Source organism: Lacerta agilis, chromosome 5, assembly GCF_009819535.1.
Source record: "Lacerta agilis isolate rLacAgi1 chromosome 5, rLacAgi1.pri, whole genome shotgun sequence".
Classification (NCBI taxonomy): domain Eukaryota; kingdom Metazoa; phylum Chordata; class Lepidosauria; order Squamata; family Lacertidae; genus Lacerta; species Lacerta agilis.
This window is the reverse complement of record NC_046316.1, coordinates 85,518,187-85,540,538: the sequence shown is the minus strand read 5'-3', so window position 1 is coordinate 85,540,538 and position 22,352 is coordinate 85,518,187. Positions and strand designations below refer to the sequence as shown.

The 22,352-nt window shown below is 42.8% G+C and overlaps 1 protein-coding gene across 3 annotated transcripts in view; it reads right to left on the bottom strand.

Moving 5' to 3' along the window:
* Positions 1–10,238, bottom strand: part of PIK3CA (phosphatidylinositol-4,5-bisphosphate 3-kinase catalytic subunit alpha) — a 48,283-nt gene extending 38,045 nt beyond the window's left edge. For all 3 annotated transcript variants that reach the window (XM_033150686.1, XM_033150687.1, XM_033150689.1), the window contains exon 1: positions 10,180–10,238. The gene's annotated coding sequence lies outside the window, so the exon portion shown is untranslated. The remainder of the gene's footprint in view (positions 1–10,179) is intronic.
* Between the last annotated feature and the right edge of the window lie 12,114 nt (positions 10,239–22,352).

Sequence of the window (22,352 nt, the reverse complement as noted above, 5' to 3'; positions counted from 1 at the left end):
CATCCAGCAGTTAATTTTCAATCTGGCCCTGAGAGTGTTATGATGGAATCCTCTATTAACAAAGGTGCATGTGCTCCATTTGGTCTTGTTTCGTTGTAAGATTGTCTATTACTGAGATCCAAGGATGTGGACAAGGTTTTTGGTAAAGTTTTTGGCCAGGGGTAGTCAACCTTTTTATACCTACTACCCACTAATGCATCTTTCTTGTTGGTAAAATTTCCTTACTGCCCACCAGTGCTTGATGCAAGAAGGATTCAGCTTGTGCCATAGAACCCCCTACCACCCACCTAGAATCCTGAAACGCCCACTAGTGGGCGGTAGGGACCAGGTTGACAACCCCTGGTCTAGGCAATCAACGCTTGCCTTTCATTGTTTATTACTTCTAACAGGGAGAGGCTGTTTGGCTGAGTACAAGAGGTTTTAAATTTCTCCCTGAGTGAAGGGCTATGCTATTTTAAAAAAGTGGTTTATTAGATGTGAACAATTATAGGCTGGCTGCTGACTCCCCCACTTTTTGGATGAAGGAGTTCAGGACAGGTCAACCCCAGCCACTCTTGGGTGAAACTGGTTTTCTAGATCTGGGGTGGGAAATCTGTCACCCTCCGTGGATTCCAGCTTTTTCTTAGAGGTGTGCCTGGCAACCACATTATGGTCTTTTTTGGACCTTTTAATCTAGCTGGACCAAACCTCATTTATTGGATGGTACAGTACTATAGATGGTACAGTACTATACAGAACAATAGTTCAGGTGTTACGTTTCAGGGAAAGTGCAAAAATGTGTATACTCTAATCACCTTCTTGGAACTGCACCTGTGCAACCATCCTTACTTTCTGGAACTGGTGCACCAAGCAGACCTTACCCAAGCAAAGCAGAGAGCTTTTAAGCTCTCCATTTTACTTACTGGTCAAGTTCCACTCGGTATGCAGGGTCTAGGATGCTTTCACAAGATCTCATGGGGATCTTGCAAGAACATCCCATTTCCCGTGTGCTGAGCGGAATTTGCCTAGTAAGCAAGGCAGAAAGTTTAAAAAGCTCTTCCAGTGCTGGGAAACCTGGTGCAAAAGGAGCTTTTAAGGTCTCCACTTTGAGTGCAATTAATTTGCAGAAAATCAACTGGCTTTCAACTGCACAATGTTAAAAATGTGTAAGTTAACTGCTTGCAAGATGCAACAATACAGTATACAAATATTGATAATAAATAAATAGGTGTACTAAATTTCCTGATTTCGAATAACATATTGAACAGAATGTAACGTTTGTAGCAGTTGGGGCTTAACAATTTTGAAAAAGACAACTTAATTACACTCCAACTTGGAAACCATTAATACCTTACTTTTGAAAAAGCGAAGAAAAAGACAGTGGCTGAATTTTATATATATCTATATCTAATCTATATCTATATATAGAGCTTCTGGATAGTTACCAATTCAAGTCAGGCAAGTTTAAATAATATGTTCCTATTCTTGAATCTTTATGATAAAGTAAAATGCAAATCTTAGAACATGATCAACACAAGTGAATACTGACTAATAAATAGTCAAGAGTAAAGTCATGGGAGTCATTCATCTTTCAAAATCCCTACTAAAAGTTTATCACTCATTTGGGCCCACCATTACAACAGCTAGATATTTCCGCTCCTCCTTCAGGTTCAATACTTACATTGTGACTGTTAAAGCCACATTTTTATTGCCAATGAGTACTCTGCAATCTCATTTAGAAAAATCTGTCCTCTCCATCTGGATCAGGTCTGTTTTCTTGGACTGTATTTCTGTCTGTGCTAATAAAACACTAAACTGAAATAGCAAGAGCTGCAGCTCTGTTGGAAAATGTTACTAACCGTGAAAACTAGCTAGAAATTGTAACTTTGTATACAAATAAAAATGTTACAAAACATAACCTTGCCAATAAACCCTGCAAAATTACTAGACTGATTTTTCAAACTCATTTGCTTTTTACTCTTCAACAAATCTTCGTATGAGTAAAAAAAAGAATAGAGGCTAGTAAGTTTTTTAATAGGTAAGACTACAAATAAAGAAGGCTGGTAAAGAAAGCAAGAGGCACTGCCGGCCTCCTCTGGCAGTCAACCTGATTTCTATGCTGGACGTGAAGAAGGAGATTTTGCCTCATGAGCATCAGGCATTGAAGTGCAGTGGGCACAGATTGCCCCATTTCTATTCTTAAATTCCAGATCAGGATTTCGTAAGTAAATTAAATGTCTGTTGGTGAGCTATTACACACACACACACACACACACACACACGTTCTCATTTTGTATTTTTATGTTGTGAGCCACCCTGTGATCTTTGGATGAAGGGGGGTATACAATATTATTATTATTATTATTATTATTAGCAGCAGCAGCAGCAGCAGCAACCTCTCTCTCATACATGTTGTAAACTGCTTTGATATTTTCTATAAAATTGCAACATATAAATATTTTTCCAAATTAATTAACAGATAGTATCAACTTGGCCACTCACCTGCAAAACTAGGTTACACACACAGCAAATTGGCAATACAAATAACAAACCTACCACTATTACGTGGAAATAATTATAGAGCTAATAGAAAAGGCAGGAAAATATCAATATCCAAAATTGGGGGGGGGGAGTTTTTCAAATTGTTCACGATAATTCACAATTAGTCAAACATAGGGACTCTGAGATGCATTTCTTTAGGTGTAGGATCAGTTTGTAAACTAACAGTTTTGATGCAAAAAAATGTGGTTCCAACAGGATGACCTTTTGTAGCCTAGGTACAGTATTGGGGTGGGGTGGCTGGGAAGGAACTGTAGGTTTTGGTGAGGGGAAAATTACGGTCCTCCTATATATGCAGCACAGAAACACAGTGGGCTGACAGCAGTAATATTGAGAGATCCACTGCAGTCTGCTGCATTTCCAACCCACGTTGTTTTTTTACTACCCACCTTTTACTCATTAGATTAACTGGCAAGAGAGGAACATGATGTCCTGTCCATCCGTTGTGAACACATTTTAAAGGTAAAAAGGAGATTAGTAAATGTATTTGGAGGCAAATAACTTTCTTTGGGAAGTGGGGAGGGAGCATACAAGTCTGAGAGTTATGCAGTTAAATTTCTTCTCATATTTCAGCTCCACATGCACATATTAGCAGGCTGAAGAAAGAAGTATATTAAAGCAAAGGGATTGTAAGGGCTATCAAACTTTCCAGCTTGGCACACTTTGTCTAAGCCACCTGACCTAGGAATTGGAGTAATAGCAGCTAGGAACTCTGTTAGAGGAGATTCTCCTGCTTTAATAAATACCTTAAATCTAGATGTTGTTGCACTCCAACTCCCAACAGCTCTAACTGGGATGGCCAGTGATCAGGGATGTTGCAAGTTGTAGTCTAACAACATCTGGATAGCCATGGGTTCCTCACCACTGCCTTAAATATTAGAGGTCATGAGATTGAACTTTGCCAAGACAGAACAACTTCTTAGTCTACCATCTCAGTCTCACATGAACACCCTATTAAGCAGCATATAAGAGCATTATTAGGGACGCGGGTGGCGCTGTGGTCTAAACCACAGAGCCTAGGCGTTGCCGATCGGAAGGTCGGCGGTTTGAATCCCCGCGATGGGGTGAGCTCCTGTTGCTCGGTCCCAGCTCCTGCCAACCTAGCAGTTCAAAAGCACGTCAAAGTGCAAGTAGATAAATAGGTACCGCTCCGGCGGGAAGGTAAACAGCATTTCCGTGCGCTGCTCTGGTTCGCCAGAAGCGGCATAGTCATGCTGGCCACATGACCTGGAAGCTGTACGCCAGCTCCCTCAGCCAATAAAGCGAGATGAGTGCTGCAACCCTAGTCGTCTATGACTGGACCTAATGGTCAGGGGTCCCTTTACCTTTACAAGCATTATTACAGTTTTAGTGTCTTCAAATTGAACTCTGGAAAGTGAGGGAACCAACACACACACAAACCACCTTTTACATTTGCATATCGCATTAGTCATTACTGACCTTTAGGTTCCCAGAAGAAGTAGTAGTAATAATAATAATTCTATAGTGATATTTAACACTAAAGCAGTTATAATTGTTATTTGTTTTTGTTTTTATTACATGTTTTGTTTTTTATATATTGTAAACTGCCCTGAGATCTACAGGTATAAGGTGGTATACAAATTTAATAAATAATAAAAATAAAGCAACATACTGTGAATATCACCTAAAGCACACATGGTACAGGAAGCAGGGGTGAAAAGTTATACTTTTCATCCTCTTTTGAACATTGTTCCTCTTACAAACTCACCACTGTTTCGTAACTCTGTGAATTTTATCAATAATCTCCAAGTTGCATATGTCAATACAAAGTATTCTGAAGGGCAGGACTTCATTGCTATTGTCTCTAAACCAGCCTGCTCAAAATTCTCCTCTTCCTAAACTTGTGTCCTCAGTCAGAAGCTGACCCACTGGAGAGACCTGTCAGGAGTAAATATGGACCAATGGTATCTAATTGTATGGGAAATGGCCTTACTAGAAAAGCTAACCAATAAACTGAAACTGACACAGGGACAAATAGAAGAGGATGCCTTCACCCCAGTATGGCTCCCTTTTATCACATACACAGCCCAACAAGACAACAAGAAGAATCCACTGACAGCATATGAATCAATCTAGCTTACCTGACCCAATAAGCCCCCCAATGCAAACAAACCCCATTGCAGCCAACCACAGACAACCAACCACACCCTGCCCCCCAATACCTCTCACTGCCAAGGGAATGTAATAAATGAATAGAAAGGGAACCTACCCAGTTGACGCTGACACAAAACCTCACACGTACACTATACAAAATAATATAAGCCTCACCACACCACCCCTCCTCTCCCCCAACCTTATACAGTGGTACCTCGTGTTACGTACCATCCCCCTTATGAATGCTGTGGATTACGTGCTCTGCTAACCCAGAAGTAGAAGCCCCTTGTTGCAACCTTTGCCCTGGGATGCGAGCGGAAGTCGCGCTCCAACGGTGCGGCAGCAGCAGGAGGCGCCATTAGAGAAAGCGCGCCTCATGTTACGAGCGGTTTCCTGTTACGAACGAACCTCCGGAACGGATTAAGTATATAACACAAGGTACCACTGTACTGTACTCAACACTAATGTCTCACAACAAATGTAACTGATTTGTTAAGAAAGACTGTACAACCTGAAAAAAGAGACAAGGCATGTACTTTTGTAAACCAAGAAAATCTTTAATAAAAATAAATTAAAAAAGAAGAAGCTGACCCACTACAAAACCAAAGCAAGCTAAAAACAGAATGCAGGGAGTTTCAGATTGTATTTGGTGTCCAAAATAAATTCCATGTATAACTGAGGGCAAAGCTTCAGACTTTCTCAACACTTCCATCTACTCTTCAGTTCTGTTTATAGATTATAGATGAATAAACTAGATTTAATAACTGAATGTACTTGTCACTCAGGATACAAAAGCTACATTCAATAATTTGCCCTGGATCATATGCTGATGCATCCAATACAATTGAATATTTCAGGGTGTTGACATACCAGAATGAAAGTAATATGGGAATTTTGACAAGGGAATTTCACTCTTCAAGGAATGCATAGTGAAGAAAATGCTTCTTGCATTATACTAGAGTATTTACAAACTCATAAGAGAGAATATATTGTTATCAGCTAATGGCAAGAGTAAAAAAAAGTATTTTGCTATTCCTGCTCCATGCAATCCAAACTGATGTCCAGAATTAGAGGAGACTTAGCATGAGGTAGAACCTAACTGTTCTTAGCCCGTCAACTCACTGATGTGACCTTTCTCCTCTAGAGTAAACCCACAGCTGTTCCATTATATTGTTCCTTCTTCTTTGCAGTGAATAAATATATCTGGGATTCAAGGGGTATGCTGCCATTTTTTCTTCCCACCCCAAATTAATTGATAGCTGCTGGGGCAATACATCATTTGGACTGTTCAACCAATGGAACACCATGTCAACTTTTAATTAACTGTACTGGTTGGGTTTAGCGGAAGAGGGGGAATAGCTACTACCATCGCTGATAACCATGCCACTGCTCAGACGTACAGGCCTGGGAGACTCCTAGGTCCATTGAAACATATGTACATACAGTAGCCAAATGAGATTTAAGGCAACAATAGGCTTTTATTTCCGGTTACAACCTTGAGACCATTATGTGTACCTTTCTAAGCATTACAAAAGTCTACTGTGATGGGTTCTATGGAGGCTGATCTTGATAATGGCATGAAAACTTCAGCTTGGGGAAAATACTTCAAGTCCCCATGTGGCAAGAATGTTCCCACTTCCGGGTTTGCTGCGTTCGTAACGTGAAAATACACAACCCGCAGCTATTATAACCCGAGGTATGACTGTAATGGTTAAAAGGATGGTGCTGGGTTTGCACATATCACCAAGCCATACTTAAAAGAAACCAAGGTTTGTAAGCCATCAACAAGCAGTTTGCAGTTTGCCATTAATAAACAAGTCATAGTTAAATTACTGGACAGCATTCACATATAATGCTAAACCATAGTTTAAAAAAACAAGTTTAATAAACCATAGTTAAGTATTATGAGAGAACCAGGCTAACATAAGGTTGGATTCAGTATAAGGCAAACTGACCTGATTTTAGGAGGTAATTTAATTATAGTTTGATTTTATACTAATGTTATATATTTGATGTTAGCTGCCCTGAGCCCGACTTCGGCCAGGGAGGGCGGGATATAAATAAAAGTTTTTTAAAAAAATTATTATTATTACATGCACCTGCAAATAAGTCCACAAGAATTACTAACCCACACATGTCAGAATTTCACTGCAGTGAAAATAGACATGATGAGGGAAGTCCAGGGGTCCCAATCTCATGTTTCTATTGTAAGGCTTAAAGCAGTTAACAATTACCTTGCCCACTGATTCTTCTTTTAAAATTCAAGCTACCTGGCAGTTTTTAATTCCCCTACTCCCAGCCAGGCTCTGACTGAAACAAGTAGTAAGGGGGGCAGCTTTGGGGTGCATCTGCAGAAGGGAACCAGCAGGCAACTGAAGGATTAACAGCCCTTGCCACTGCTAGCCTTCCCTTGTGAGAGCCCCCTGTCCCTAACACGCTCATTATCTAGGCAAGTCACACATTTGCTGTTAAAAAATTGTTCCTCCCAGAAATGCTACAATGTTTTCTAATGCAAAAGGCCACACCCAAAACAAAACTAATGTTATGTCTTTCTACTGCAAAAATGGCAACTGACTACCAATAATGAGCATTTTAAAATCACATCTGTTCACAGAAACAAACATCTGCTTGCAAAACAAAAGCAAACACTTAGTGTTAATCACAAAAGTAGCCTGTTAAAGCTCATCTTTCCTTGTATGCGTGTTCAGATGCAGAGTGCAAGCCATTCTGTTTTACAAATAAATACAGGCTGCAATCATGTGTACACTTACCTGCAAGTAAGTTCTAACGAACAAAGTGGATCTTACTTCTGAGTAAACAAGCAAAGAATTGTGCTATATGGCTACAAAGCCACATACACTTAGCTGCGAGTAAATGTCACTGAACACAGTGTGACTTCCTTTCAAGTAAAGATGAATATGATTGCATTGCACAGAGATGATCCAGTCCAATGCTTATTTATTTCTTCCCCTACTTTCCTCCCTCCTGCACATACAGGGCTTTGCACATGCATTTCTTCATAGAATATGGACCAGATTCTTTCTTAATTAAAGAAAGTACAAAACAGATCAACCAAGCAGGGACAGGACTTTAGCCCAGCTCGGACAACGTCAGTTTCCAATGGGGAACAGCTGCTTGGAGACAAAAGAAAAGGAACACATTGCACAGAAACAAAAATGCACACAAGTATATTGCTTACTTGGCAAAGCATACACATTCAGCAGTTTTCCAAAGGTTGCCTGTTGAAGTTTATTAACCTAATTAGCATTATTTAAGGCACTACTATTGTTTATACTTAGTTTTCATTGTCTTGGATTATTTCACACACCAGTGTTCTTATGTTAGATATTACCACAATATTACCAAAGTCACTCAAATATTTGTGTGTGTACACTACCATCTTTAGTATTAAGTCACTCTTCAAGGTCTTTGTTAATTTTAAAAAGGGCTTTTTCATGACCTACAAATACATGCACTGAAGTGCCAAGAAAAACAGCAAGTTAAACAAGGCAGTCTTCACATTATTAGCCTCCTCTGTTCTTCACAAAAACAGTGGTATTTAACTAGGCAGATTTTTGGATATAACTTCTATTTGGGAGCTATAATAAGTCTGTTTCAAACAAATATTCTTACAAAGCATACTTTGTAAAATATAAAACATGCTTATGAAACAGCATTAAAGAGATTTGCCCCTCCTTTTTACAGCAGCTCTACTCGTTCTTGAGCTTTGTAGCGATGTCCACAAAGAATAACCGCTGAAATTATGCAATTTGTTTTTCAGGTCTCATGATTACTCAGGGATATAATTTTAAACCAGGAAGCTGTGTGGCTTTTGAATTATGTACAAACACATTCATTGACAAAACAAATCTGCCTTAGGTCAGTGTATCATGAGGATGGTGTCCCCTTTCTAAAGCTCAATACACTGGCCTCATATGTTCACAAGTGACAGATTCCCATCACAACAATGAGCACTAGACTACCACAACAATAAATGCAAGAAGGTGGCAAATGACACTTCTCCCCTGCTAGCCTGATTGAAACCGCTTGAGTTGCTTGCGTAGGCGTGTGTGCACACACACTCCAAACAGTAAGGAAGGTGTGGTGGTTACAAACAGCTTTGCTACTAAACCACCTAAACCCTAATTTCTAGTGTTTCTTCCAACCTCATCATGCAGGGACCAGGGGGGAGGGACAGGTAAACATCACAAAGTAGAAAGGGAATAGAGGGAGTGGCAGGGTCTGGGTCTCTTTCATTCACCCCAAGCAGCTCTTCCCAAAAGGAAGCACTAAGAGGGAATGCGGAAGGGGCAGAGGAATGGGGATCCAGGAAGAATGGAGGCACAAAAACAGGATGGGAGGAGGGAGAGAACCCACAGGTTGAGAGGATCCAGTGAACAGGAAAACAAGGAGGCCCTCACATGATAGACAAGGGGAATATAAAACAGCGTGCGTAAAGAGGAAGCTAAAAAGGTTCTTCATACAGGATGCAATTGGGCTGGGGTATGAGAAGGGATGAGTAAAAGAGAATGGATGATAGGAAACTGGTAAAGGGATACAGGTAGTGGAAACAGGGTGTGTGGATCTGATGTCCTATTGTCGACTCTATCAACAAAAAATAATGCTGCAGTCATGACCCCACTGAATTCAACAGGACTTATTTCTGAATATACATGGTCAGGATTGTGCTATAATAATAATAATAATAATAATAATAATAATAATAATAATAATTTATTTGTACCCCACCCATCTGGCTATAAGCCCACTATAAGGCTACAATCCTGTAGCACCTACCCAGGAGTAAGCCCTGAGGAACACAGCAGGATTTTCTTCCAAGTCAACTAATTTAGGATTTGGGCATAACACACAAAAGAAGCATCTTCTGTTAGACTCTCCCCACAGTAAGTTTGTCTTCAAAGGTGCCCGCAAGACTAGCCTTTTTTGTCTCTCCGCAACAAAACTCCTCTGGAAATACCTTGCAAGGGAGAAGACAGTGAGAGGAAATGGCAATTTCCTCCTGAAGAGAAAGCACCGGGTGGAAGCGTATGTGTGTGATACGCGAGAGTGAAGGCGCTCCCAGAGAGAAGAGGAAACTCTCAACTTCACGGGGTGGTTGTGTATTGAAAGGAAAGTTGAGACTATACCTGGCAGCAGCCCCGAGTAATGTTTAAGATTCAGAAATTGGGGTGGGAAAGAGGGGCTGAAGAGAAGGTGCACCCAGAGCACGAGAGGCGGGCAGGGAGAGCCCCCCCAGAAAAAAAGCACATGGTGTATCAAAAAGGTAGGTGCAGGTGGGTGGGAGTGTGAGGCGGGGGTCGGCCTTTCAGGATGCGGGAGCCTGAAGCGCGCAAGGCAGGGAGCCAAACAAACGCCGAGCCACGCGTGCCTATTAAAAGTTCCAGGGGGGGGGGAGGTGGGCTCCTTCCCTCCCCACACACACATGAGGGGCGCTTCCCTGATCCCATCCTTCCCCCGCTCCGAAACCCGTCCCGTCCTCCCTTTCCCCACCTCCGGGTCACTCACCTCCGTCTTTCCCCGCGTGGACCGGAGCCCGAGGCGAAGGAGTCGGGCGGCGAAGGGCGCCGAGGCCAACGGAAACCGAAGCCCAAGACAGGCCCCGCCGCCGGCAGGTTGGGTCGCCCGTCGCCCCCCTCCCTCCCTCTCTCTTTGAAAATTCCAGCGGCGCGTGCCCGCTCGCCTTCGCGCTCCCTCAACCGCTCAGCGTTCCTCTGACAGAAAAGGAGGCGCGAGCTCTCTCTCTCTCTCTCTGCCTCCTTCAGCTGACGGAGCCACGGTGACGCGCGCGTGCTCGCGCCCAGGCGGCGGTTGGGTCCCTCATTCGGGTCCTTCCTTCCGTCTCTTTCTGTCTGTCTGTCTGTCTATCTGTCTTGTCTCTAGGGCCGGCTCCTTTCTCGCCCCTCCCCACCCCGAAAACAAACAACAAACAAACAAACCGCAGCAGGAAGCGAAAGCCGCGTGACCCCGGATGTGGACGAGGAGGAAGAGATGTGTGTATGAATGTGAGTGAGAGCGAGAGAGAGAGCGAGAACGGGGAAAGCCCACATATACAAAAACACACACACGCACGGGAGCGCGCGCCCATGCACAAACAAGACCGGGCTTTCAGTGCGCACGCGCCATTTTCGGCACTGGGGATAGGGGCGGGGCTTGGTATGACGCAGGCGCGCTGGGCGCTACCTGGGTCTGACCCGGGGTTGAGAAGGGAGAGTGAGCGTGAGAGAGAAACTGGTAGCCTTTTAATTGTAATTATCCGTATGTTTTTAATAAAGTGTGTGTGTGTGTTAATTCTATAAATGTTCAGTTGTTTTTAATGATGTCTTTTAGGCTGCTCTTATTTTTATCTGTAAGCCATGCTGAGTTCCTGTCTTAGAAAAAACATGTTAATAATAACAATCTTAATAATAGCCATAATAATAAATAATAATAAATATTAGCAGCTGCAGAGTGTTTTTTTAGTATTTATTAAACTTTTATACCGCCCTTCGTCAGCCGATCTCAGGGCGGTTCATAACACACACAAAATTTATGATCTGATTTCATTGCCAGGATGATAGTAAACTGCATAACCACACAGAGAAAGCAAGCGGCACAAGAGTAGGATGTTCACTTAATAATACTACTATATAAAAAATCCTGGCAGCATTTGTGTGCATGTAAAGGACCACTGAAGTCAAATGGGCCCTAGAAAGCACTGCTAATAACAAGTCTAGTGGAAGTGATGATATTCCAGCTGAACTATTTTAAATTTTAAAAGATAATGCTGTTAAGGTGCTACACTCAATATGCCAGTTTGGAAAACTCAGCAGTGGCCAGAGGATTGGAGAAGATCAGTCTACATCCCAATCCCAAAGAAGGGCAGTGCCAAAGAATGCTCCAACTACCGCACAATTGCGCTCATTTCACACGCTAACAAGGTTATGCTTAAAATTCTACAAGGCAGGCTTAAGCAGTATGTGGACCGAGAACTCCCAGAAGTGCAAGCTGGATTTCGAAGGGGCAGAGGAACCAGAGACCAAATTGCAAACATGCGCTGGATTATGGAGAAAGCTAGAGAGTTCCAGAAAAACATCTACTTCTGCTTCATTGACTACGCAAAAGCATTTGACTGTGTCGACCACAGCAAACTATGGCAAGTTCTTAAAGAAATGGGAGCGCCTGCCTGATCACCTAATCTGTCTCCTGAGAAATCTCTATGTGGGACAAGAAGCTACAGTTAGAACTGGATATGGAATAACTGATTGGTTCAAAATTGGGAAAGGAGTACGACAAGGCTGTATATTGTCTCCCTGCTTATTTAACTTATATGCAGAATTCGTCATGCGAAAGACTGGACTGAATGAATCCCAAGCCGGAATTAAGATTGCCGGAAGAAATATCAACAACCTCAGATATGCTGATGACACAACCTTGATGGCAGAAAGTGAGGAGGAATTAAAGAACCTTTTAATGAGGGTGAAAGAGGAGAGCGCAAAATATGGTCTGAAGCTCAACATTCCGTATACTTAAAGCCCTGGTTTTCCCAGTAGTGATGTATGGAAGTGAGAGCTGGACCATAAAGAAGGCTGATCATCGAAGAATTGATGCTTTTGAATTATGGTGCTGGAGGAGACTCTTGAGAGTCCCATGGACTGCAAGAAGATCAAACCTTCCATCCTGAAGGAAATCTGCCCTGAGTGCTCACTGGAAGGACTGATCCTGAAGCTGAGGCTCCAATACTTTGGCCACCTCATGAGAAGAGAAGACTCTCTGGAAAAGACCCTGATGCTGGGAAAGATTGAGGGCACAAGGAGAAGGGGATGACAGAAGACGAGATGGTTGGACAGTGTTCTTGAGGCTACCAACATGAGTCTGACCAAACTGCGGGAGGCAGTGAAAGACAGGCGTGCTTGGCGTGCTCTGGTCCATGGGGTCACGAAGTCGGACACGACTGAACAACAACAATATATAAAATCCTGGCAGCATTTGTGCGCATGTAAAGGACCACTGTCAGGGACACGGGTGGCGCTGTGGGTTAAACCACAGAGCCTAGGGCTTGCCGATCAGAAGGTTGGCGGTTCGAATCCCCGCAATGGGGTGAGCTCCCGTTGCTCAGTCCCTGCTCCTGCCAACCTAGCAGTTCAAAAGCACGTCAAAGTGCAAGTAGATAAATAGGTACTGCTCCAGCGGGAAGGTAAACAGCGTTTCCATGCACTGCTCTAGTTTGCCAGAAGCAGCCTAGTCATGCTAGCCACATGACCCGGAAGCTGTACGCTGGCTCCCTCGGCCTGTAAAGTGAGATGAGCGCCGCAACCCCAGCATCGTCCGCTACTGGACCAAACAGTCAGGGGTCCCTTTATCTTTACCTTTAAAGGACCACTGTCAGGAGGAAATCCAACAGGCTTGCATCTGCCCCTTTGCTCTATCTCTGGCTCTGCAGAGCTGCACCTGTTGATCTTGTGACTGTCCCTCAAAGTTGTTACTTGGAAAAACAGTTGCCATCACCTAGAATGCTTAGCGATGCCTCTGCAGTAATGGTGGGCAAGGGCACTCCCGGTGATAAAACTATAAAATGGGTATAACTGACTCATCCTCTGAAGAGTCATAGCAGATCACTGTCAGTTTGTCCCTAAAACAATTCCTTTTGTCCCTAAAACAAACAATGTCTTTTGTCAGGTGGAGCCAAACTCTTGAGGTGAACTGGGGCAATTATTTCTGATTACTCATCAGATGATGTTGATTCAGGCATCCCCAAACTCAGCCCTCCAGCTGTTTTGGGACTACAATTCCCAACATCCCTGACCACTGGTCCTGTTAGCTAGGGTTGATGGGAGTTGTAGTCCCAAAACAGCTAGAGGGCAGAGTTTGGGGATGCGTGTTGTAGATAGTGCATGATTACTCACCTGTACCAAATGTGTACCTAATCCTGGGAAATTACAGAAGAGCAATGGGTAAGTTTGTCTGGCTGTTAACCAGAAGGTTAGTGGTTTGAGCCCACCCAGGGATGGCTGAGGGCAGGATTCCTGCATTGCAGGGGTTTGGATTAGATGACCCTCGGCGTCCCTTCCAACTCTACAATTCTATGCTAGCAGGCTCACTTGCTATAAAGACTGGCATTATTGGGTTGTTTCTTTTCCTAGAACCTTCAGAAGCAGAAATCATATTGGGGCAGCTGTTAAAATAAGGGGTGCTGCTGAAGGATGGCAACCAATTGCTGCTTCTTTGGGCATGATGACTGCAGCCATTATAATTTCTATCTACGGTTCAAAAATGAAACAAGTCTGCACACTTAGTTCAGTTGGTTAGAGCATGGTGCTGATAACGCCAAGGTAGCAAGTTCCATCCCCCTATCGGACAGCTACATATTTCTGGATTTCAGGGGGTTGGACTAGATGATCCTCAGGGTCCCTTCCAGCTCTATGATTCTATGTTCTGGACTGTCCCTATTCAGAGACAGTATGTCTTGGAATAGCAGATGCTGCAGATGAACAACCACCCGCTTCTTATGGAGGCATCTGACTAATCAGTGTTGAAAACTGGATGCTGAACTCAATTATCCTTTGGTCTGATCCAATGGGGCTCTTCATATGTTCATATTTATTTAGAAATATATTTAGCTCGCTGTTCACCTTAATGATATCGTGGTAAGGACTATTATGAACTATTAGTCAAATAAATAAGAACTAGCCAGTCAATATATCTTTGGGGAGTCTCATGAAAGTTGTAACTTTTGTCCTCCTTAGTGTATGATATTCAGAGGCCTGTAATAATGGCAGTTCCATTGAAGTTATTATTGATCTGAGGCGGGGAACCTCAGGTTTGGTATTGAATCTGGCCTCAGGTCCCAGATCATACCCAGATCTGCCCAGAATTCAGATCATACCTTTTGCCAGTCCTGTTCTACTGCCTCCTCGCATGTTTTTGTCAGGCTAGAATGTCCTGAACTGCAATGTGTCTTGTCTACTTGGATGGAGATGTGGGGCTAAATGGAAACATTTGGCTCCTGTATGGTTGGAATGTAGTCTACTGTAAAAGGTAAAAGTCACGGCTATTCTTCTGCACATTTTGCCTCTAGCCTCGCCCTCCACTGGAATGCAGCCGCCCACCTGGTTGCTCATGAGGAAAGGTGGTTTCCTGGCTATAAAAGGTTTCCGATCCCTGTCCTAGATATGTACACTATGATGCAGGCATTTATTTAACCCTTTAAAAAATGTACCATTGAAACAAGTGATCATAGCCATCTCTTTTGGTACTGAATTCCAAAGAGTTAACTCTGATTGGAGGCTTCTTAAGCATTGATTGCCACAAGATAAAACTGCAGGTGTGAGGGAATTGTTAGTAGACTTAGGGGCTTTATGTAATTTGGACTGAAATCCTGTATGTAGAATACTAGGAGAGCTTGTGGGCCAGAGGTCCTTATTTTGTTATTTTAAAAAATACAGTATCCTTTTAGGTTGCTAGAATGGTCACTCTTATTCACTGATACTGGACCTACCAACCTGTATTCCAGCATATGCATATTTTGTGCTGCACTAAAAGCCAGAGTTTTGTACATACTGAAAATAGGAACATTTGTGTGGTGTAATGGTTAAGAGTGGCAGACTCGTAATCCGGGGAACCGGGTTCGTGTCTCCACTCCTCCACATGCAGCTGCTGGGTGACCTTGGGCTAGTCACACTTCTTTGAAGTCTCTCAGCCCCACCCACCTCACAGAGTGTTTGTTGTGGGGGAGGAAGGGAAAGGAGAACGTGAGCCGCTTTGAGACTCCTTCGGGTAGTGAAAAGCGGGATATCAAATCCAAACTCTTCTTCTTCTTTACAAAAATAATAATTGCAAAATATTTTCTGGACTTGTGAAGTTCTGTTTCAGGCACGTTTACTTGGAAGGCAAATTCCAAAGCAAACATGCATAGGACTGCAACCTAAAAAGCTGGTTTTCTGCAGATGCAGAGTGCAGTCCTGCAATTATTCAGATGTACTTGACTTGCTTCCTACCCCTTGCTAATGGAGTAGGTAGGGTCAGGTATAATAAGGATGAGTTCTCCCATGACCTATGCCTTTTTGGGGCCATCTTAGCTCCCATTGCGACACATGTAAGGGGCTATCAAAAGTCTTTTGTGAGGCCTTAAGAGGAACCAAGTTAGGGTAAACCAGACTGAAAGTTCTATTCATAGAACCCTTATATACACCATACATTTATTTATTTTTTAAAGAATTTATTAAATTTTCCAATAAGACAAATACAAACCACAATCAAACAAACAATAACAAACAAAAAACAAATATCAAAACAACAAAAACACAAAAATACAAAACTATAATACTACAAAAATACAAGAATCTCATTATCTTTCCCAGGTTTTTAACATTCTATTGGGACCTCCTCACGTCCTCTCCTCTGCGTTCATTTCCAATCCTCTTTTAGTAACTTTGTAACATTATCATATCTACTTTTTACCCTCTAATCTTAATCATACAATCATACTCATTATATCTTAAATCTTAAACCTTATTCTTATCAACACCTTTTAACTTCAAAATCTTATTCTATAAAACAAACATCAAATTACACATCACTACCTCTTATATCCTTTCTTAACTTAACTTTGTTATGCTATAGCCTATATTTCTTCTGATTCCAATTCTCAGTCTATTAAAAAACCCAAATTAACCTATACCTAAATATTTCTTCCAATCTCATATTCCATTTTCCCTCTGGTGTCGGATACCGTGGTCAATCCTTCCTTTCTAATAATTCACCCTTTACCCCACCCCTCTCCTGCCCATTTGTTTCCCATCCTTCAACTTTCCCACACACCCCCAGTCTCCCCCCCAACATTCCACCAATCCAGATTCTCCTTCTCCTATTATCTCATTCAAAGTTGATTTAATTTCTTTCACTTTCACTTCTACGCTTCCCTTCAGATATAGCTTCTTCTCCAGAGTGTAGCATTCTTCTTGATAACTTGTTTCAAGGAAGTCATAACAAGATTTCATTTCCCCACTCTCAAGTTCCTGTTGGATTCCCTGTTGTTCTTGAACTCCTTGAACTTCTGGGCTGCCACCCCAAAAGTCAGCTATAATGTTCGAATTGGGGGCTCCCCGCCTCTCACACAAAGGAAGCCCCTCTTGTTTAGAAGCCTGTGCCAATTCTTTTTTTTTTTATAAGATTTTTATTATTTTCCAGTAAAACAAGAGAAAAACATAACATAACATAAACACCAACATTAACACAATAAAAAACACATTACATAAACACAATCAACAAAGAAAACAATTAAAACAAAACCAAAACCAATACATACCTAAACTGGAACACCAATCTATCTCTTACTACTTAACGAAATCTAGTTTCTGATCTTCTAAATGGACCTCCCCCGCTTTCCCTCCTCTGCCTTCAATACTAATATACTTTGGTAACATCCATTTATAACATTACAATTCATTATCCAACCTTTTATACTATCATAAAAACTTAACATCTTATAGTATCATGAAATAATTCTTAAATCAATCTTATACTTCTTTTCACTTAAACTGCTGCTATTAGTCAGTTACATATCTCTTCACTAATTCAAAATTCCCAAAATCGTAACATCAAAGTCTTAAAACTTAACATCAAAATCCTAAAGTCTTAACACGCTATCTTCAGGGTACCATAAATCCGTCCTAATTCAATTTTTATCATTTTCACCCTATTCCCCTTCTTACCATTTTTCTGCTCTCTCCCATGCCCCCCCACCATTCATCTTTACATTCCCCTCTGTTGTCCTTGTTCAGTGTCATCTTATAGTTTATAAATCTCCTCCTTGGGAGCCTCAAGAGGCACCAACTCTCCTCTCCCAGCAACTCCATTTCGCAATTTTGATTTTCTTCCACTTGTGTCTTCAGAAATCTTCTCACCTTCATCTCTGGACTCCCACTCCAGAGACAGGATCTTGTAGCTCCAGTCAAAACATCAGCCCTGTGTCTCTCACTACGCCAGGGCCGTCCATTTACCTGGGGTTGCTGAATCAATTCGTCCCATTTCTCCAGCACCTCCCCCAGCTCCCTGGAGAAGTCTGCTTCTAAGTTATCAAAATTCTCCCAAATCTGGCTGGTTTCTCTTGCTCCAAAACAAATTTCTTTGAAATTACGCCCTATCCAGGCCATTTTCCGATTCACAAGCTCCAATTGCAGAAGGATTGTTCTTTGTTCCTGGGTAATACCCGGATCTAGAATCAGTTTAAAAGCGAAAGCAAGCATGGTTGGAGAAGGCAAAGGGTGTCAAATGTCAGTAATTTTCCATCTTGCGTACTAGTTTTCCAGCGCCATTTTCCCTGAGACAGGGTGCCAAAAACAATTCCAAAAGCCACAGAAGAGATATTTCCAAAATCTTCAATCCCCTCACAGGGATTTAATCCATCTTCTCTGTCAAAGTGCTTCGTAGCAACATTGTATCTAGTGATGCAGCTGCAGCCACTTGAAACTTAATTACCTCCTCTGCACAACAAAGGAGAGGGACGGGCTTCCTTTTAACATCCCTCCCGGTTGCCAATTATTCAAATGTAAATCCAATTAGTCCCGTACTTACAGCAGCCGGGGTTCTTCTTTTTTCTTTGAAGTTAGCAGGAAAAGCTTGGTGCTCAGGTCTGGCAGAATCGCTGCTTTGATCTCCTGGGGGGGTGCATCCGCCTCTTCAGTCCCGTGTCGGAGCTCCGCTCGCTTGATTTCCCCCCCTTACGAGGGTCAATCAAGAGCAGAGACGGCACGTCTGGGACCCACGAGGCCGCGGTCCACGGGACGCTCTTCCCGTGGCTTTAAGGGGCCCTTGGCGCAGACAAGGAGACCCCTAAAACCCCCCGGGAGCCGGAGCTCTTCAGCTCCGCTCCGCCATTATCCGGCACCAAACCGGAAGCCCAGAAGCCTGTGCCAATTCATCCTCCAAAGATTCCACAGGATCCACTTTCACTCCCTCCTCTCCTTCGAGTGGGCGTAAAACAAAGTTTTCCAAAGTTGCTGCAATCTGGATAAACTTTCCTACAAGAGTTTGCTGAAGTGATTGAAATAGTCTTAGTTCCAACAATATTCTCTCCTGGATTGGTGTCATTGTTGGATATACTGAGACGATGGGATTTAGTTGGGCGGAAGTGATAAGGTTTCAGTTCTTTTCCAGCTGCGCCAACCGGTCAGCAGCCGCCATTACCGGACTGACCAGGGATCCTTAGCCAGAGAGTTAATAATATCAACCTAATACTTTGTAATCCACAGGAAGAAATCAATCAAAGTCTCAGCCTTACCCCAAAAACAGGGGACTCTAAGGTATACAGAATCAGAGTTAAACTTCAAAGCAAGTTTTAAACGGCTCCAGCTCCTTTGACGTTACCATCCTCTTGCCGCTATCGGAGAGAAACGGATTTCCTCATTTTAATCTCTCTCCAAAAGCCAAATTACTCTTTTAGGTCCGAAATTAGGTTCCGTACTTACAGAGTACTTCTCTAAAGTCCAGATTGAGGAAGGGCAGAGCGCTCAAAATCCGGCAGTTGCCGCCGCTGTGTTTCCTCGGTTGGAGACGGCTTCTACAGCCCCGTGCCGGCACCCGCTCGCTCAAGCACCCCTTTTACAAGGGTTGCCTGAGAACGGGTCGGCACATCTGGGGCCCGCTAGAAACCCTGTGCCACGGGACGCTCTTCCCGTGGTTTACCGGAGCCCGCAGCGCGGTTGCGGGTGCTCCTACCCCCGAGGAAACCGGAGCTGTCTCGGGACTGAGACAGTTCCCAACTGCTCGGAATGGCGCATCACCGGAAGTCTATACACCATACATTTAAAGCACATCCTCTCCCCTCAAAAGAATCCTGCGAAGTGTATTCTACTCACACAGCTACAGTCCCCAGCATTCTTAACTAGTTTCCTGGATTCTTGGGGAGAAGCCATGTGCATTAAATGTACTGTGTGTACGCAGAGTCCAGAATTAAGAGTCGGAAGGTATTCTAACGAGGACCATTAGGAACCCTTCCAGTACCACCTTACAGACCAACTAAGTTTGTTCTTGGTATGAGCTTTCTTGTGCTTGCACACTTCTTCAGATACACTGAAACAGAAGTCACCAGACCCTTATATAGAGTGAGAGAGTGGGGAGGGGTATTACTCAGAAGGGTGGTGGGAATGGGTGATTGGCTGATAGGTGTGGCAATCCTGTTGACGACTGTTAATGACTGCAATTGGTCTTACAGGAAAAAGCAATGTATAATGAGATAAGAATCCAATGTCTCTATTCAGACCAGGTCTCTCCATGGTTTTAAGTTTGGTAATAAGTTGCAATTCAGCAACTTCTCTTTCCAGTCTATTTCTGAAATTCTTTTGTAATAAGACAGCTACGTTGAGATCTTGTATAGAAAGTCCTGGGAGATCGAAGTGTTCTCCTACTGGTTTCTTTGTCTTGTGATTCCGGATGTCAGATTTATGTCCATTTATCCTTTGGCGTAGGGTCCAAACTGCTGTTTGGAGGAATTGTTATATTTTAATGTCACTATATATTAATAGCTTATTAATTGATACTTTGAACTAATATTTCTAATAGAAAATAATTACACACTAATTGTTACAGAATATTTGAAGATGATGATATTCCTTCTAGGTTTGCCTTCTTGAAGACTCTAGACACCACTTGCCACATGATCAGCGGCATTTGCTACGTATTTTCTGTTAATTTCAACAGCTTGTCTGCAGGCAATCAGATTAATCATAGAGTTGGAAGAGACCACAAGGGCCATCCAGTCCAACCCCCTGCCAAGCAGGAAACACCATCAAAGCATTCCTGACAGATGGCTGTCAAGCCTCTGCTTAAAGACCTCCAAAGAAGGAGACTCCACCACACTCCTTGGTAGCAAATTCCACTGCCGAACAGCTCTCACTGTCAGGAAGTTCTTCCTAATGTTTAGGTGGAATCTTCTTTCTTGTAGTTTGAATCCATTGCCCCGTGTCCGCTTCTCTGGAGCAGCAGAAAACAACCTTTCACCCTCCTCTATATGACATCCTTTTATATATTTGAACATGGCTATCATATCACCCCTTAACCTCCAGATTTGGTCACTTCATTCACAAACCCTCACTAGTAAGAAACTAGGCAGTTATTCATACATAGCTCAAGAATAGTGTGATCTTCACTGCTTGCATTTGCCTTCCTCTACAAATAAATCTTGCCTCTGCCACTGGGAAAGGCTTCCTGCCTTTCCAGTTCTAATTGATTGCTGCCATCTAGTGCTGTACTGTTAGGACTCTTTATTTTTGTTATGATGATTATTTTTCAGTTATGTTAAGCTGCCAAATTGCAGAGCAAGGACATCAGGAGGGGCGAGAATGACTGCGTAAATATACTTAGCATTTAGTAAATGAATTTCAAGTGCCTGGAGCACTTTATTTTATTCAGTAATCTTTGGAATAGTCTATGATTTTATTATTTAATCCAGCCCTTAAAGGAGAATGACAATATGTGTGTGTGAGAGAGGACTTACATAGTCCTTTAAATCATAAAATAGGCAGTGTGTGGTCTGTAATCTGTATTGTGGACTCGAAGGGAATTCTGTGCATGGGAATGCGTTCAAATGAAGGAGTTTACCTCCATCTGTTCTCTTTACATCATTCTTCTAAAAAATTTTTTATAATGTTTTCTCATTTTGTAACAAAAAAAAAGTCCTGTGTGCTTTAGCCTTTCTTCCTGGGAGAACCTGTTCTATTCAGATGGGCTGAACACCTTAGTTGAATAAGGCTTGGCTCAACCCAATTGGTTGTACAGGAAGCTGACTACAGTAGTACAGTTCTAGAGGTTCCAGGCTAGATGGGGAACCTCTAAGGGGATCCCCCGACTCTTGGGACAACAGGTTTTCAGCTGTATGGTGAATTGTGTCCCCAGTTTTTACAACTGCGCCACCTTTCCCCTTGCTCTGCACAAGTATGACAGTAGTGACCATCCACTATTATGGAACAGCAAAAACAGCCTGCTATTGGGAAAATACTTGCACAAATACCCTGTTACCCTAATTTTACTTCCTTCTCTCCATAGTTGTATGGGAAAGGGACTATCACTGCACCATGTGCAGTGAGATTTGGGAGAGGGTCATTGCTCTAATTGGGAGGCAGGAGGGGAGAAGATTAGGGGTTCCTTAATGACCCCCCAAATATTTTTTTAGCCAAATCATTACCTGTTGCCTTCTAAAAACTAAGGGAGCCATAACCACAAAAGGTAGGAGGGCGAGGACCCGACCCTTTTAGATTGAATACTGGAGAAGGGACAACAAAGATTTATTAATCTTCACTTGGGGGAGCAAAGTAGCTCCAGTAAGCCCTATATAGAGTTATAAACACAATCCTGCACGCCTACTCAAAGTTACTCCACTGAATTCAATGGGGCTTACACAAAGGGAAGCTGTACAGGGTTACAGCCTTAGCAGCAACTCAATGCCACTTCTCTTAAGCCAGCAAGCCCCACTGAACTCCTGCGTGAAAACGCACAGGATTACCCGGCGCAGCTGCACAGTCCTTTGCGTCCATAATTTTGGGGGAGCAAATTCCAAACGGGTGTGCTCCCGAGTAAATATGCACAGGGTGGTGGGTCATCATCCTATGCCTCGGAAGTCAGCGGGGCTTGCTTCTCAGGAGATACCTCTAGGACCGCGCAGATGCGAGGCGGCCAACCCTTTGGGATCTACCGCTACGCCGCCG